Genomic DNA, 17,053 nt, shown 5'->3' on the forward strand with positions numbered 1-17,053 from the left:
GCTGGATGACTGAGTCCCTGTTGTCAATGTAGTCTTCCTCTGCTACCTCCTCATCACTGTCCACAGGCTCCACAGCTGCCACAACACCGCCATCTGGACCATCCTCCTGCAGAAAAGGCACCTGTTGTCGCAAAGCCAAGTTGTGAAGCATACAGCAGGCCACGATGATCTGGCACACCTTCTTTGATGAATAGAATAGGGAACCACCTGTCATATGGAGGCACCTGAACCTAGCCTTCAGGAGGCCGAAGGTGCGTTCGATCACCCTCCTAGTCCGCCCATGGGCCTCATTGTAGCGTTCCTCTGCCCTGGTCCTGGGATTCCTCATTGGGGTCAGTAGCCATGACAGGTTTGGGTAACCAGAGTCACCTAATAGCCACACACGGTGCCTCTGGAGCTGACCCATCACATAAGGGATGCTGCTATTCCGCAGCATGTAGGCGTCATGCACAGAGCCAGGGAACATAGCATTTACCTGGGAGATGTACTGATCTGCCAAACATACCATCTGTACATTCATGGAACAATAACTCTTCCGGTTCCTGTACACCTGTTCACTCCTGTGGGGGGGGACCAGAGCTACATGGGTCCCATCAATGGCACCTATGATGTTGGGGATATGTCCAAGGGCATAGAAGTCAACTTTCACTGTAGGTAAGTCCTCCACCTGAGGGAAAACAATATAGCTCCACATGTGTTTCAGAAGGGCAGACAACACTCTGGACAACACGTTGGAAAACATAGGCCGGGACATCCCTAATGCCATGGCCACTGTTGTTTGAAATGACCCACTTGCAAGGAAATGGAGCACTGATAGCACCTGCGCTTGAGGGGGGATTCCTGTGGGATGGGGCATTGCTGACATCAGGTCAGGCTCCAACTGGGTACATAGTTCCTGGATTGTGGCACGGTCAAACCTGTAGGTGATGATCAAACTTCTTTCCTCCATTGTCGACAGGTCCACCAGCGGTCGGTACACCGGAGGATTCCGCCATCTCCTCACATGTCCCAGCGGACGGTGCCTATGAAGGACAACAGCGACCATAGAGTCAAACAACTCAGAGGTATGTACCCACAGTCTACACAGAATACCATTCATACACAAAATGTGACCTGTATTTGTGTTGTGAGACAAGGCCTAGGTATGTGTGACGCAGTTGGTAATCAGGCCATGTGGGTCGCAGAAATGGCGGCTGCCTGACCTCTAAACTGGGAAAATGGGATGTGAGGTAACTGCGCTGGTGTTGTACACCGTCGCTGTAGGCGGTCGAAGACAGTAGGCGCAATGCTGCATTGGTTAACATTGGACCCTATGGGTCCCAGGAGCCAATGACGATGTACGCCGGCGGTGACGGTACGCACCGCCGCGGACGTGACCGCCGCAGACATGACCGCCATTTCCTATCTGTTCAATCACTCGATACCTGATCTTCAACAGGAGAGGACCTACACTGCAAGTGCTGCTGTGACCTCGGTCTGGAAGAGACAATGGCTCATGCGTCTGGGGAAAGGGCACCTGCCTTCACTGCAGAGGAGTTGGAGAAGCTCGTCGACGGGGTCCTCCCCCAGTACACGCTACTCTACGGTTCTCCAGACCAACAGGTAAGTATTCAGGGAGCATGTTGCATGGGCTATGCCTGTGTGGAGAGGGCTGGTTGTAAGAAGGAAGGGGGCACAGGTCTGCGTGCATGAAGGACAGTGAATGCATGTGCCACATGGCAAGGGTAGGGATGTGGGCCACTCACTTTGACGGTGCAGTTGGTAATGACTTCTCTTTTTCCCCTGTACATGTCATGTAGGTCAGCACCCACCAGAATAAGGATATTTGGCGTGCCATCGCCAAGGACGTCCGGACCCTGGGGGTCCACCACAGACGGAGCACCCACTGCCGGAAAAGATGGGAGGACATTCGTCGCTGGAGCAAGAAGACGGCGGAGGCTCAGCTGGGGATGGCCTCCCAACGTGGGAGGGGTGCCCGTCGAACCATGACCCCCGATGTTCCGGATCCTGGCGGTGGCCTACCCTGAGTTGGATGGGTGCTTGAGGGCATCACAGCAGACACAAGGGGTTGAGTACACTATCATTCAGCGGACTTTGCGTGCAGTTAAGGTGCCTGGGTGGGGGAAGAGGGCTGTGGGTTTCCCTAGGCCAGGGCGAGTTCCGTAGGCTAGGCCCCTCCGTAATGCAGGCCATGTGGCACCCCACCCCACCTCTGTAGAGTGCCAAGTACAGGTATTCATGCCCCTGTGTCATCTATGTGTGCAGATGTCATCCATAGCCATGTAGGCCATTTCCCAGGAATTGCATCTGTAGAGCCCAACAGCGCGACGTACTGCAGGGGGCTGCTGTGTCTGTATTGTCTGCCAACGGTAGTGGTAAGCCATGCACTCAACCTGTCTTTCTTCTGTCGTTCCCCCCGCTTTTTGTGGTCTCCCTGTTCTTGTGTGCAGTAGCATCATCAGGCGGAGGTACAGTGGCACCGGAGCACGAGGGAGCTGCATCCCACATGGCCATGGAGGGCCACACCACGGACTCAGAATACACCAGTGGGATGGAGGGTGAGGGGAGCACCACGGCGGTCACAGGACCTGCAACCAGCGACACGGACTCATCCTCCGATGGGAGCTCCCTTGTGGTGGCGGCAACATCTGTGCCCCCCACTTCCACAGGTACAGCCTCCACCCCCCCTACCAGCACCGCCCTCCCAGCAGCCCCTCAGCCTTCGCCCCATTCCCGCTCACCCAGGAGGGTGGGCATCACCTTCGCCCCAGGCACCTCAGCCCCTGCCCCTGTCACCTCTGCTAACCTCAGTGAGGAGGCCATTGACCTCCTCAGATCACTCACTGTTGGGCAGTCTACCATTTTGAATGCCATCCAGGGTGTAGAAAGGGAGTTGCAACACACAAATGCATTCCTGGAGGGCATTCATTCGGGTCAGGCTGCCCTTCATCGAACCCTGCAAACTCTGGCCTCAGCACTGATGGCAGCCACTGTCCCTGTGTCTAGCCTCCCCCTCCAACTTCCTCCACCCAGACCCAATCCCCTGTACCTATGACTATCCCAAGCACACCATCAGACCAGCCTGCACACATGTCAACACACAAGGGAAGCTCAGGCAAACATAGGCACTACACATCCCACAGGCACTCACACAAGCATCACCCACATACAGACACACCAACATCCACTGCCTCCACTGTGTCCCCCTCATCGTCGTCTCCCTCCTCCCTCCCAGTCTCATCTACACTCACACCTGCATGCACTACCACTACAGCCACTACGTCCCACACCAGCACACCCACCACCACACCCCGCTCATGTGCAGTCACCATCCCACTACCATTTCCACGTCCCCTGTGTCCTCTCCCAGTGTGTCTGTGACGTCCCCTCCAAAGATACACAAACGCAGGCACACACCCACCCAACAGACATCCACCTCACGACAGCCTCCAGCCCAAATCCACAAAAGTTACACCTCCTACAACCACCACCTCTTCCTCCACTCCCAAACCCCCTCCAGCTACCCGTCCCAGTGTCTCCCAAAAACTTTTCCTGTCCACCCTTAACCTATTAATCCCCCCCGTCCAACTCATAGGTCCCGTACTAGCACCTCAGCCAACAAATCTCCGGGACCAGTGGTGCCTGTTGTTACAGCTATGTGGAGTGCACCGGCCACCAGGCCAGCCAGTGTGGCACGGAGCCACAGCACAGCCAGTCCCCCCCCTGTGAAGCACCAGAAGTTGGACAGTGCCCGGCGGGAGAGGGGGAATACTCCAGCCAGCAAAGCCGCTCACAGGGGTCCCGGGGGGAATGTCGACTCAGCTGTGACTCCTCCCAAGGTGGGGAAGGGGCAGAAGAAATCTCCAAAGTCTGGGAGGAGCAGCACGGCGGAGAAGACCGCCATCATCCCCGCTGCCCAGGAGGCCTCCGCCAGCCCCATCGTCACTAGCCAGGATGCCACCGCCAGCCCCATCGTCACTGGCCAGGAGGCCACCGCCAGCCCCATCGTCACTGGCCAGGAGGCCACCGCCAGCCCCAGATTCACTGGACAGGAGGCCACCGCCAGCCCCATCGTCACTGGCCAGGAGGCCACCGCCAGCCCCATCGTCACTGCCCAGGAGGCCACCGCCAGCCCCAGAGTCACTGGCCAGGAGGCCACCGCTAGCCCCATCGTCACTGCCCAGGAGGCCACCGCCAGCCCCAGAGTCACTGGCCAGGAGGCCACCGCCAGCCTCATCGTCACTGCCCAGGAGGCAACCGCCAGCCCCATCGTCACTGCCCAGGAGGCCACCGCCAGACCCAGAGTCACTGGCCAGGAGGCCACCGCCAGCCTCATCGTCACTGCCCAGGAGGCCACCGCCAGAGTCACTGCCCAGGAGGCCACCGCCAGCCACAGCCCAGCTGGCCAGGAGGGCCCCGCAAGACACAGCCCAGCTGACCCATGAAGGACCGGCAGCCACAGCCCTGCTGGGCAATGAAGGACCGCCTTGGCAAGGACTGCTGGACAGGGCAAAGCCCGCCATGGAAAGCACCGCTGAACAGGTCTGACACTGGCAACTCAAGCACCGCTGAACAGGCCAAGGACCGCTGAACAGGGCAAAGCCCGCCATGGAAAGCACTGCTGAACAGGTCTGACACTGGCAACTCAAGCACCGCTGAACAGGCCAAGGACCGCTGAACAGGGCAAAGACCGCCATGGAAAGCACCGCTAGCCCATTTGCGGCAGGGGCAGTGACGCAACTGGGACCGTCACGGGGTGTGTGCTGCACTCTGGGCACCAGTCCCCCTCCAGAAGCAGTGGAGAACAGCATCCACTCCGTCTGTCCTTGGCAGGATGAAGCACTCTGGGCACCAGTCCCCCTCCAGAACCAGTGGAGAACAGCATCCACTCCGTCTGTCCTGCACAGGATGAAGCACTCTGGGCACCAGTCCCCCTCCAGAACCAGTGGAGACCTGCATCCACTTGAGAGACTGTGGCTTTTGCACTCCCCAGGATTCAACAGTGGGCAACCCACCCACTGTAGAGACTTGTGAGACTGTGGCTTTGCACTCCCCAGGATTGAACAGTGGGCAACCCACCCACTGTACAGGCTTGAGAGACTGTGGCTTTGCATTCCACAGGATTGAACAGTGGGCAACCCATCCACTGTAGAGACTTGTGAGACTGTGGCTTTGCACTCCCCAGGATTGAACAGTGGGCAACCCACCCACTGTAGAGACTTGAGAGACTGTGGCTTTGCACTCCCCAGGATTGAACAGTGGGCAACCCACCCACTGTACAGACTTGAGAGACTGTGGCTTTGCACTCCCCAGGATACATCAATGCGCATGGAGCCCCCTCGTGGACCTGGTGTGGTGCACTCATCCGGCTGAGGTGCCCCCCCTTCCCTTCCCCCTGAGGTGCCTGTTGTATTTCGATCTGATGCCCCTGCAGTGTTCTCTCCGTTTGGATCGGGTATGTTGTGTGGGCCTCGCCCATGCATTTTGGGCTCAGTGGTCCACGGACTATGAATGGTGCAATACCTACACTACTAATCGTGGTGTATATTTTGTTTATTGTGTATATATATATATATATATATATGTATATATTTGCTTACTGTATTTTGATAGACTACAATGGTTCCACTCATTTCCTTTTGTCTTTGCATTCTTCCGGGGGGGTTGGTGGATGTTACTGTAATGTATAGATATGCAATGGTGTGTGTGCTGTAGTGGGTGAGGGTCGGGTGGGGGTTGGGATGTTGGTTGTGTGCGTCCCTGTGTTTTGGCCTCCCCCCTCCCCTATGTCGTAGGTGCAGTACTCACCGTGGTCTTCGCCGCCGGCGTTGATGATCCTCGTAGCGCTGGCAGAATATGGAGTTCCGGCTCCATGGTGCCCTCCTTCCTCGTGGAGTGTGTAGAGGTGAGCGTTTTCCCTTTGAAATGGCTGTTTCTGCTGTGTTTTTATCCGCGGTGAATCCGCCCCGGAAAAGGTGGCAGATTGGTAGGTTGTGATACTGTGGGCGGTACATTGTCTTCCGCCTGTCTGTTGGCGGTGACTGCCGCGCTGTTTGTTTATACCACTGTGGTGGTCGGAGTGTTAAAGTGGCTGTCTTTGTTGCCTCTTTCCGCCATGGTCATAATTCCAATTTTTTACCGCCGGCCTGTTGGCAGTCTTACCACCACTTTAACACCGTCCGCCAGGGTTGTAATGACCACCTCTGTCTTTACTTCTAGGAGCGTCACCCACTTTCTCCTTGGGAGGCTTTGTAACCCCTTTCTTTTGGTCTCCCCCAGTGGAAGTTTTGGTTACCCTAGTCTTGACCCAGTGGTCTGCCTTCTTTGCCAACTCTTGGGGAGAAATTGGACCTAGGTCTACCGTATATTGATTCAACTTTTCATTGAAGCAGTTACTTAAAATGTGTTCTTTCATAAACAAATTATAAAGCCCATCATAGTCATGCACTTCATTTTCAGTTACCTAACCATCCTGTGTTTTCACTGAGTAGTCTACAAAATCAACCCAGGATTGGCTTGAGGTTTTGTGAGCCAGCCTGAAACTAATTCTATACTCCTCAGTGGTGAATCCAAAGCCCTCAGTCAGGGTTGCCTTCATGAGGTCATATAATTCAGCATCAGCACCAGTGAGTGTGAGGAGCCTATCCCTATCACTTACCAGTAAACAGTTGCCAAAAGAGAGCTCCCCAATGAGACTTTTATTAATCTTCTGGTTCCACAGGCCCTCTCAAAGGCTATGAACCATTTGGTGATGTCATCACCATCATCATATTTGGGGACAATCCCTTTAGGGATTTTAGGGGTGTCAGAATACTCTCTGTCCCTAGCTTTTTGTTGCTGCCACCATTTATGGGTTCTAAACCCATTTCTGTTCTCCCCCTTTCTATAGCTAGGAGCTGTTTCTCCAAAGCGAATCTTTTGGCCATCCTTGCTAAAAGGATGTTCTCCTCATTGAGGCTGCCCTCAATGGTCACAGAGGAACTGGACTCCCTTGTGGAAGAACCAGAATCTCTGAATCTGATTTGTGGAGACAGGGGTCTTGGAACCCTGGTCTCCCTCGTTAGGGTAAGTGGGGGGAGTTCTACCTCCTGAACCCCAACTGCTTCCCCATCTGAGGGGAGGTCTTCGCCTTCAATAGGGTGGTCCCTGGTGTACTCTGCCAAGAGCTCCTGGACCTTGAGCTTGGTAGGGTTGGAAACAGTTTTATTTTTTCTTAGCCTACAGAGGGTCCTTAGCTCTGTCATCCCTAGATGAAGGTAAGGAGTGAAGTTGAGTTCCATCACCATATCCCATGAGCTACTCATTATGTCTCTAAAAGTTGGGATTACTTTTTAAGAAACTAAAAACTACTTCTAGTATTTAAATCCTAACTTTTACAAAACTTGTAAACTTAAAAAAGAGATGCTAACAGGGGCTTACTGTAGGAAAGTACCATCATGCCTGACATGTTACCCCCATTTTTACATGTATGTAAGTTTGTTTTTGCCTGTCTCACTAGGATCCTGCTAGCCAGGACCCCGGTGCTCATAGTTTGTGGCCTGAATGTGTATACCTGTGTGGTGACTTACCGTGTCACTGAGGGTCTGCTAACCAGAACCTCAGTGCGTATGCTCTCACTGCCTTTAAAATTGTCATTATAGGCTAGTGACCACTTTTACCGATTTCAAATGGCACACTAAACACCCTTATAATTCCCTCGTATATGCTACCTAGGTACCCAGGGTACTGGGGTTCCAGGAGATCCCTATGGGCTGCAGCATTTCTTTTGCCACCCATAGGGAGTTCAGACAAACCTTTACACAGGACTGCCACTGCATCCTGAGTGAAATAACGCACACGTTATTTCACAGCCATTTTCACTGCACTAAAGTAACTCATAAATCACCTATATGTCTAACCTCCACTTGCTGAAGGTTAGGTGCAAGGTTACTAAGTGTGAGGGCACCCTAGCACTAGCAAAGGTGTCCCCACATAGTTCAGGGCCCTTTCCCCGGACTTTGTGAGTGCGGGGACACCATTACACGCGTGCACTACATATAGGTCAATAATTATATGCAGCTTCACAATAGTAACTCCGAATATGGCCATGCAACATGTCTAAGATCATGGACTTGTCCCCCCATGCCAAATCTGGTATTGGGGTGCCAATTCCATGCATCCCCGGGGCTCCACTATGGTCCCCGGGTACTGCCAAACCAGCTCTCTGGTGTTTTCTCTGCAGCTACTGCTGCTGCCACCCCACAGACAGGGTTCTGCCCTCCTAGGGTCTGGGCAGCCCAGTCCCAGGAAGGTAGAACAAATAATTTCCTATCATAGAGGGTGTTACACCCTCTCCGTTTGGAAATAGGTGTCAAGGGCTGGGGAGGGGTAGCCTCCCCCAGTCTCTGGAAATGCTTTGAAGGGCAGAGATGGTGCCCTCCTTGCATAAGCTAGTCTACACCGGTTCAGGGAACCCCCAGTCCCTGCTCTGGCATGAAACTGGACAAAGGAAAGGGGTGTGACCATTCCCCTGTCCATTACCACCCCAGGGGTGGTGCCCAGAGCTCCTCCAGTGTGTCCCAGACCTCTGCCATCTTGTTTTCAGAGGTGTGAGGGCACTCTGGAGGCCTCTGGGTGGCCAGTGCCAGCAGGTGACAGCAGAGACCCCTCCTGATAAGTGCTTACCTGACTAGGTGGCAAATATTTCTCTGAGGGCTATTTAGGGTCTCTCCAGTGGCCTTTTCCTCAGATAACGACCTGCAAGAATTCACTAGAGTTCCTCTGCACCTCTCTCTTTGACTTCTGCCAAGGATCGACCGCTGACTGATCCAGGACACCTGCAAAACTACAACAAAGTAGCAAGAAGACTACCAGCGACATTGTAGGGCCTACTCCTGCCAGCTTTCTTGACTGTTTCTTGGTGGTGCATGCTTTGGGGGCTGCCTGCCTTTGTACTGCACTGGAAGCCACGAAGAAATATCCTGTAGGTCGACGGAATATTCCCCCTCCTTCAGCAGGCACCAAACTTCAGCATCAACAATACTCTGGGACCCCTCTCATCCTGACGAGCGTGGCCTCTGGAACACAGGTGGTGGACCCAACTGACCCAGACTGTCCAGTGGTGCAACTGTCGAAATTTGGAGGAGGTAAGTCCTTGCTTCCCCTCTCCAGAGAGTAATCATGTGCAACACGTGAACTGCAGCTACTAGGGCTTCTTTGCACATTTCCTCAACATCCTTAATGCACAGCCAAGCCTACATCCCCAGCACTCTGTCCTGTGATGCTTATCTCCCTGAGTTGATCTCCGGCTTCGTAGGACCCTCTATTGCAGTGTTGAGACAACCGCTGTGTTCAGACTTCTTGAACCAGTGTTCAAGTACTTTTGTGGGTGCTGATTCCTTGTGCATGGGCACTCTGCATTGCTGAGAGCCCCCTCTGTCTCCTCTCCCAAGTGGTGACATCCTGGTCCTTCCTGGGCCTGGGCAGCAAAGTTTTTCTTGATCCACAACTCTTGCAGTTAGCAAGGCTTGTTTGTGATATTTTGCCAAGGAAACCACTCTGCATCCTCCAGCACTCCGTGGGAAATCTTCTGCACAAAGGAGAAGTTCCTAGCACCTTTCGTTGTTACAGAATCTTCAGCTTCTTCCATCTGGAGGCAGCCCTTTTCCACCTTCATCCGGGGTTTAGGGGGCTCCTGCCCACCCCGGATATTTTCACGACTCTTGGACTTGGTCCCCTTCCTTTGCAGGTCCTCAGGTCCAGGAATCCGTCTTCAGTGTTTTGCAACCTGGTGTGATCTTTCCAAAATCCTTTCACGACTTTAGTGTGTTTCTGGGGAAATAGTAGTACTTTACTCCTACTTTCCAGGTCTTGGGGTGGGGTATCTTGGACACCCTTAGTGTTTTATTACACTCCCAGCGACCCTCTACACACTACACTAACCTAGGGGTCCATTCGTGGTTCACATTCCACTTTCTTAGTATATGGTTTGTGTTGCCCCTAGGCCTACTGCATCCTATTGTTTTCTACAGTGTTTGCACTACTTTCTGACTGTTTTACTTACCTGATTTTAGTTTGTGTGTATATTTTGTGCATTTTACTTACCTCCTAATGGAGTATATCCTCTGAGATATTTTGGCACATTGTCACTAGAATAAAGTACCTTTACTTTTATTAACCCAGAGTATTGTCTTTCTTATGATATAGTACCTATATGATATAAGTGATATAGTAGGAGCTTTCCATTCCTCCTAGTTCAGCCTAAGCTGCTCTGCTATAGCTTCCTCTATCAGCCTAAGCTGCTAGAACACTACTAATCTACTAATAAGGGATAACTGGACCTGGGACAAGGTGTAAGTACCATCAGGTACCCATTATAAGCCAGGCCAGCCTCCTACACTTACTACGCAAGGCCCTAGCAGGACTTTTAAAATTTTGGAAAAATAGTCTAATTTAAAAAATCAATTTTCTAATGACTATTTTGGAATTTAGTCATGTGATCAGGTATTGGCTGAGTAGTCCAGCAAATGCAAAGTCTTAGATCCCACTGCTGTCACCAATGTAGGAGACTGGCTCTGTATATACTATATAAAAATTAGATATAGGGGGTCATTACAACATTGGCGGTAAAAGCCGCTTACCGCCGTGCAGAAGACCCCCAACACACCGCTGCGTCCGCGGAATTCCGCCACGGTCATTATGACCCAAAGCACGGAATCCGCCAAAATCTAGACACCCACACAAGTCCGCCACACCAAAGGTCAGTGATAAACTGGCGATAACAAAACCGACACGGTCACGCCAACAGGTATACGCCCACACTATCACGACCCACGAATCCATGCGGCGGTCTTTCAACTGCAGTAATCCATTGGCGGAACACACTGCTGCGCTCAAAATACACACACACTTACAAAACACTACCACATTGAACAATTCGAAATACACACACCTGACACACATACACACACCACTCCCACACACCCAATACAATATAAAACACACACCCACATCACCCACAAACCCCTACGACCACAATTGCGACAGAAGGCCAGAGAGAGACACCACCATCTACAAACTAGCATCCACAGGCACTAAACACCATCACCCACATAACATCCACGCACCTCACACAACACACCTCTAAATATCACCCCACACATCACAAAACACACCACCCCACACATCACCCACACCACCCCATGGCACCGCAAAGACACCCCAGGTTCTCTGAGGAGGAGCTCAGGGTCATGGTGGAGGAAATCGTCCGGGTAGAGCCACAGCTATTCGGATCACAGGTGCAGCACACCTCCATAGCTAGGAAGATGGAGCTATGGCGAAGAATCGTGGACAGGGTCAGCACAGTGGGACAGCACCCAAGAACTTGGGATGACATCAGAAAGAGGCGGAACGACCTACGGGGGAAGGTGCGTTCCGTGGTCTCAAGACACCACATCACGGTACAGAGGACTGGCGGCGGACCCCCACCTCCTCCCCCACAACTAACAACATGGGAGGAGCAGGTCTTGGCTATACTGCATCCTGAGGGCCTCGCAGGAGTAGCTGGAGGAATGGACTCTGGTAAGACAAATCTTTACTACTTCATCCCCCACCCTACCTGCATGCCATCACATACCCCCACCCTCGGCCTCACCCCCATCACTCCAACTCCTCACAGATGTCCCAATATCACAAACCACATCCCAAACCCAAGCCCTGCATGCAACACCAAAGCATGGCCACCCATCATCAAAGCATGGCCACTGCACATACCCATACACCCCCCTAAACCATTATCATACAAGGTCCTACACAGCAATGCAAGCAATGGGGTACAGGGTCACCAACCCATTGCACACCATGGCACACACAGATGCAATAATCATGCTTTTACACCCCTGCAGGACCCCTACCCAACGTCACCGGACAGGAGGGTCCAGATATGTCCACTCCACCCACAGAAGAGGCCCACAGTGATGACATCAGCTCTGTCCAGCTGGATCTAGATGACCAGCCCGGCCCATCTGGGACCTTGTGACAGTGCTTTCCCCTCACACTGGCACAAGCCACTACAGAGCCTCCCCCTCTGGAAACACCAGCACAGCACCCACCCAGTGGGCCCATTCCTCTGTACCCAGGACACGTCAAGCAGCAAAGTGTCCACCACTACAGGGAACCCAGGCTAACCCACCACCCCAACAACACCAGGGACCTGGGGGAAGTTGCAGTGGGCACACGGTTCAGGGGACAGAGGCACAGGAACACAGGGGAACTGGGAGGGCTGCTGTGTGACAGGGGCAGGACAGGCCCAGGGAACCCACTCTCCACGAGGCCCTCTCCAACATCATGGGAGCCTACCACCATTCCCAGGAGACGATGGCAACGGTACTGGCCAATTTTCAGGAGACCCAGCGGCTGCAGGAGGAACAGTATTTGGGCTTCAGGGAGGAACTCAAATCCATCAATTCCACCCTGGGCGCCATTGTAGGGGTGCTGAAGGAACTCGTGAACACCAGGAGGGACACTGTGGCACAACTGCTGATTTAACACGCGTTGTAGGTGTCTGGGTGGGGGAGGTGGGCTGTGGGTTCCCCTAGGCCAGGGCGAGTTTAGTAGGCAAGAACCCTACTTAAGGCAGGCCTTGTGGCACCCCACCCCCCCTGTGTGCAGTGCCAACTACACCTAGTCAGGCTCTTGTGACATCCATGTGTGCAGAAATCGGCCATAGCCTTGTAACCCATGACCCTGGGATTGAATAGTGGACTCCAAGTGCGCGGCGTAGTGCAGGGGGCTTCTGTGTCTGTCGTGTCCGCCAATGGTAGCGGTATTGCATGCACTCAACATGTCTTTCTTCTGTCTTCCCCCCTTTTTGTGGTTTCCCTGTTCTTGTGTGCATTAGCATCATCAGGCGGGGGAGCAGTGGCACCGGAGCAGGAGGGAGCTGCATCCCACATGGCCCTGGAGGGCGAAACTACGGAGTCTGAATCCACCAGTGGGACGGAGGGTGAGGGGAGTTCCACGGCGGGGACAGGAGCTGACACCAGCGATACGGACTCCTCCTCTGATGGGAGCTCCCTTGCGGTGGCGGGCCTATCTGTGCCCCTCGCATCTACAGGTACAGCCGCCACCCCCCCCTCCAGCACCACCCTCCCAGCAGCCCCTCAGCTTTTGCCCCGTGCCCGCTCACCCAGGAGGGTGGGCATCACCTTCGCCCCAAGCACCACATGCCCTGCCCCAGTCACCCCTGCTGCCCTCAGTGAGGAGGCCATTGACCTCCTCAGGTCCCACACTGTTGGGCAGTCTACCATTTTGAATGCCATCCATTGTGTAGAGAGACAGTTGCAACAAACCAATGCACACCTGGAGGGCATTCATTCTAGTCAGGCAGCCCTTCAGCGAGCATTTCAGACTCTGGCCTCAGCACTGATGGCAGCCATTGTCCCTGTCTCTAGCCTCCCCCCTCCAACTTCCTCCACCCAGACCCACATCCCTGTACCTCAGCCTATCCCAAGCACACCATCAGACCAGCATGCACACATGTCAACACGCAAGGGAAGCTCAGGCAAACATAAGCACCACACATCCCACAGGCACTTACGCAAGCATCACACACATGCAGACACACAAACATCTACTGCCTCCACTGTGTCCCCCTCCTCCTCATCTCCCTCCTCCCTCCCTGTCTCCTCTCCACTCACACCTGCATGCACTACATCCTCAGCCACTACCTCCATCACCAGAACACCCACCACCACACACCGCTCATGTGCAGTCACCACCCCCACTACCATTCACACGTCCCCTGTGTCCTCTCTTAGTGTGTCTGTGAAGCCACCTCCCAAGGTACACAAGCGCAGCCACACACCCACCCAACAGCCATCCACCTCACGACAGCCTCCAGCCCATGCACCTTCACCCAAAGTCAGCAAACGTACACCTCCTACAACTACTACCTCTTCCTCGACTCCCAAACCCCCTCCAGCTACCCGTCCCAGTGTTCCGAAGAAACTTTTCCTGGCCAACCTTGACCTCTTTCCCTCACCTCCCCCACCCCTTCAGTCTCCTAGGGCCCGACTCTCCAGGTCCCAACCTAGCACCTCACCCACAACATCGGCGGGACCAGTGGTGCCGTTAGTCACCGGATTATGGAGTGCACCAGGCAGCAGGGCAGCCAGTGTGGCAAGGAGCCAGAGTACGGACAGTCCCCCACCTGTCAAGCATAAAAAGTTGGCCAGTGTCCGGCGGGAGAGGGGAAATAAATCAGCCACCAAAGCCGCTCCCAGGGGTACAGTTGGGAGTGTGGAGACAGCTGCTACACCATCCAAGCTGGGGAAGGGGCACATTGAAACCGTCAAGTCTGGGAAGATCAGCACACCGGACAAGACTGCCAGCAGCAGCCCTGCTGCCCAGGACAAGACCGCCAGCAGCCCGCTGCCCAAGACAGGACCGCCAGCAGCAGCCCCACGGCCCAAGACAAGACCACCAGCAGCAGCCCCGCTGCCTAAGACAAGACCGCTAACAGAAGCCCTGCTGCCCAGGACAAGACCGCCAGCAGCCCTGCTGCCCAAGACAGGACCGTCAGCAGCAGCCCCGCTGCCCAGGACAAGACCGCCAGCAGCCCCGCTGACAAAGACAAGACCGTCAGCAGAAGCCCCGCTGCCCAGGACAAGACCGCCAGCAGCCCCGCTGCCCAAGACAGGACTGCCAGCAGCAGCCCCGCTGCCAAGGACAAGACCACAGCAGCCCCGCTGCCCAGGACAAGACCGCCAGCACCACCGCAGGACAGTGAGCACCAATGATTACTACGCTACTGAGCCCGCCACAGGCAGGATGAAGCACTCTGGGCACCAAGCCCCCTCCAGAACCAGTGGAGACTGTTATCCGCTTGAGGGACTGTGGCTTTGCACTCGCCAGGATTGAACAGTGGGCAACCCACCCACTGTAGAGACTTGAGAGACTGAGGCTTTGCACTCCCCAAGATTGAACAGTGGGCAACCCACCCACTGTTATCGACTTGAGAGACTGTGGCTTTGCACTCCCCAGGATTGAACAGTGGGCAACCCACCCACTGTAGAGACTTGAGAGACTGTGGCTTTGCACTCCCCAGGATAAAGCAGTGGGCAACCCACCCACTGGAGAGACTTGAGAGACTGTGGCTTTGCACCCCCCAGGATACATCAATGGTCATGGAGCCCCCTCATGGATCTGGCGTTGTGCACTCATCCGGCTGAGGTGCCCCCCACTTTCCTTCCCCCCTGAGGTGCCTGTTTTATTTCTATATGATGCCCCTTCAGTGTTCTCTCCGTCTTGTTCGGGTATTGAGTGTGGGCCTCGCCCATGCCTTTTGGGCCCAGTGGTCCACGGACTATGATGGTGGAATCCTTTGGACTTGTGTTCTTGGTGTATATAATTGTTCATAGTGTAAATGTGTATATATGTAAATATTTTTGATTACTGCATTTTAATATATTACAATCATTCGACTCATTTCCTTTTGTCCTTGCATTCTTCCAGGAGGGTTTGGGGGGTGTAACTGTGATGTATCAATATGCATTTGTGTGTATGATGTTGTTGGTGAGGGTGGGGGTGGGGGTGTTGCGTGTGTGTGTCTCTCTCTTTACCCTCCCCCCTCCCCTGTGTCGTAGGTGCAGTACTTACCGTGGTCTTTGCCGCCGGCATTCGTGCTCCTGGTAGAGGAGCAGGAAGATAAAGGCTGAGAGTATCTGAAGTTCCGGTTCCATGGCGTCCTGGTTCCTCGTGGGGTGTGTAGAGGTGAGCGTTTTCCCTTCGAAGTCCTGTTTCCGCCATGTTTTTGTTCACGGTGAATCCGCCCCGGAAAAGGTGGCGGATTGGTGGCTTGTAATTCTGTGGGCAGTACATTGTCTTCCGTCTGTCTGTTGGTGGTTACCGCCGCGGTGTTTGTTTGTACCGCCCTGGCGTTCAGAGTGTTAAAGTGGCTGTCTATGTTGGCGGTTTCCGCCACAGTCGTAATTCGATTTTTTTTACCACCGGCCTGTTGCCGGTTTTACCGCCGTTTTAACACCGACCGCCAGGGTTGTAATGACCACCATAGTGTGCATAGAGTCTAGGGATTCCCCAAGAGGCTTGACAGAGGCAATGATAGATAATACTAATGCTCTATTTGTAGTAGTGTGGTTGAGCAGTTAGGCTTATCAGAGGGTAGTGTTAGGCATTTGTTGTACACAAACAAGCAATAAGTGAAAACACACACTCAATGACTTAACTCCAGGCCAATAGGTTTTTACATAGAAAAATATTCTTTTGTTAAATAATTTTTGGAACCACAAGATTCATTTAGCAGGTAAGTACATTAAATGAATGGTAATTGGCATAGTAATAGCTGAGACTTAGAATAGATTCAAGATTGTACACAGTTTACATTAAAATGGCAAAGATCCATTTTAAAAGTGGACACAGTGCAATTTTGAATAGTTCCTGGGGGAAGTAAGTACAGTACAGTTTCAGAGGTAAGTACCACACTTACGGGTTCAGTCTCTGGGACATAGGTAGCCCACCGTTGGGGGTTCAAGGCTACCCCAAGCACCCAGCACCAGTGGTTGGTTTCTCATGGGCCTGGGGGCTGCGGGTGCGGTGCTTCTCCAGGCATCGGATTTCTTCGTCCCGGCCAGTCGCGGTCAGGGGGGTCCTCGGGATTCCCTCTGCAGGTGTCATCATGGGGATGCAGAGAGGTCAGCCCAGGGTGGAAATGTTGGGGTCGCCTGGGGGTCCTCTCTGGATAGTTGGTTTCTCTGGACACGGGCCAGGGGTGTCGGGTGCAGAGTAGTGGGGACTCATGCTTTTGGAGTGAGGTGGGAGTCCCTTTAAAGTTGGTTGTCTTTTCTTTTGGTTGGGCAGAGCCGATGCCCACGGGAGTTCTTGGTCTTCAGTGTTGCAGGCAGTCCCCTGAAGGTTTTTCAGGGGTCGCTGGTCCTGTAGAACGCGTCTTTTTTCGTTTGCAGGATCTTTGAAGCAGGAGACAGGCCGGTAGGGCTGAGGCCACGTCAGTTGTCATCTCCTTCTGTTCTCTACGGGGTTTTCAGCTCAGCAGTCCTTC

This window comes from Pleurodeles waltl, chromosome 4_1, assembly GCF_031143425.1.
Source record: "Pleurodeles waltl isolate 20211129_DDA chromosome 4_1, aPleWal1.hap1.20221129, whole genome shotgun sequence".
In the NCBI taxonomy this organism is placed as follows: Eukaryota; Metazoa; Chordata; class Amphibia; order Caudata; family Salamandridae; genus Pleurodeles; species Pleurodeles waltl.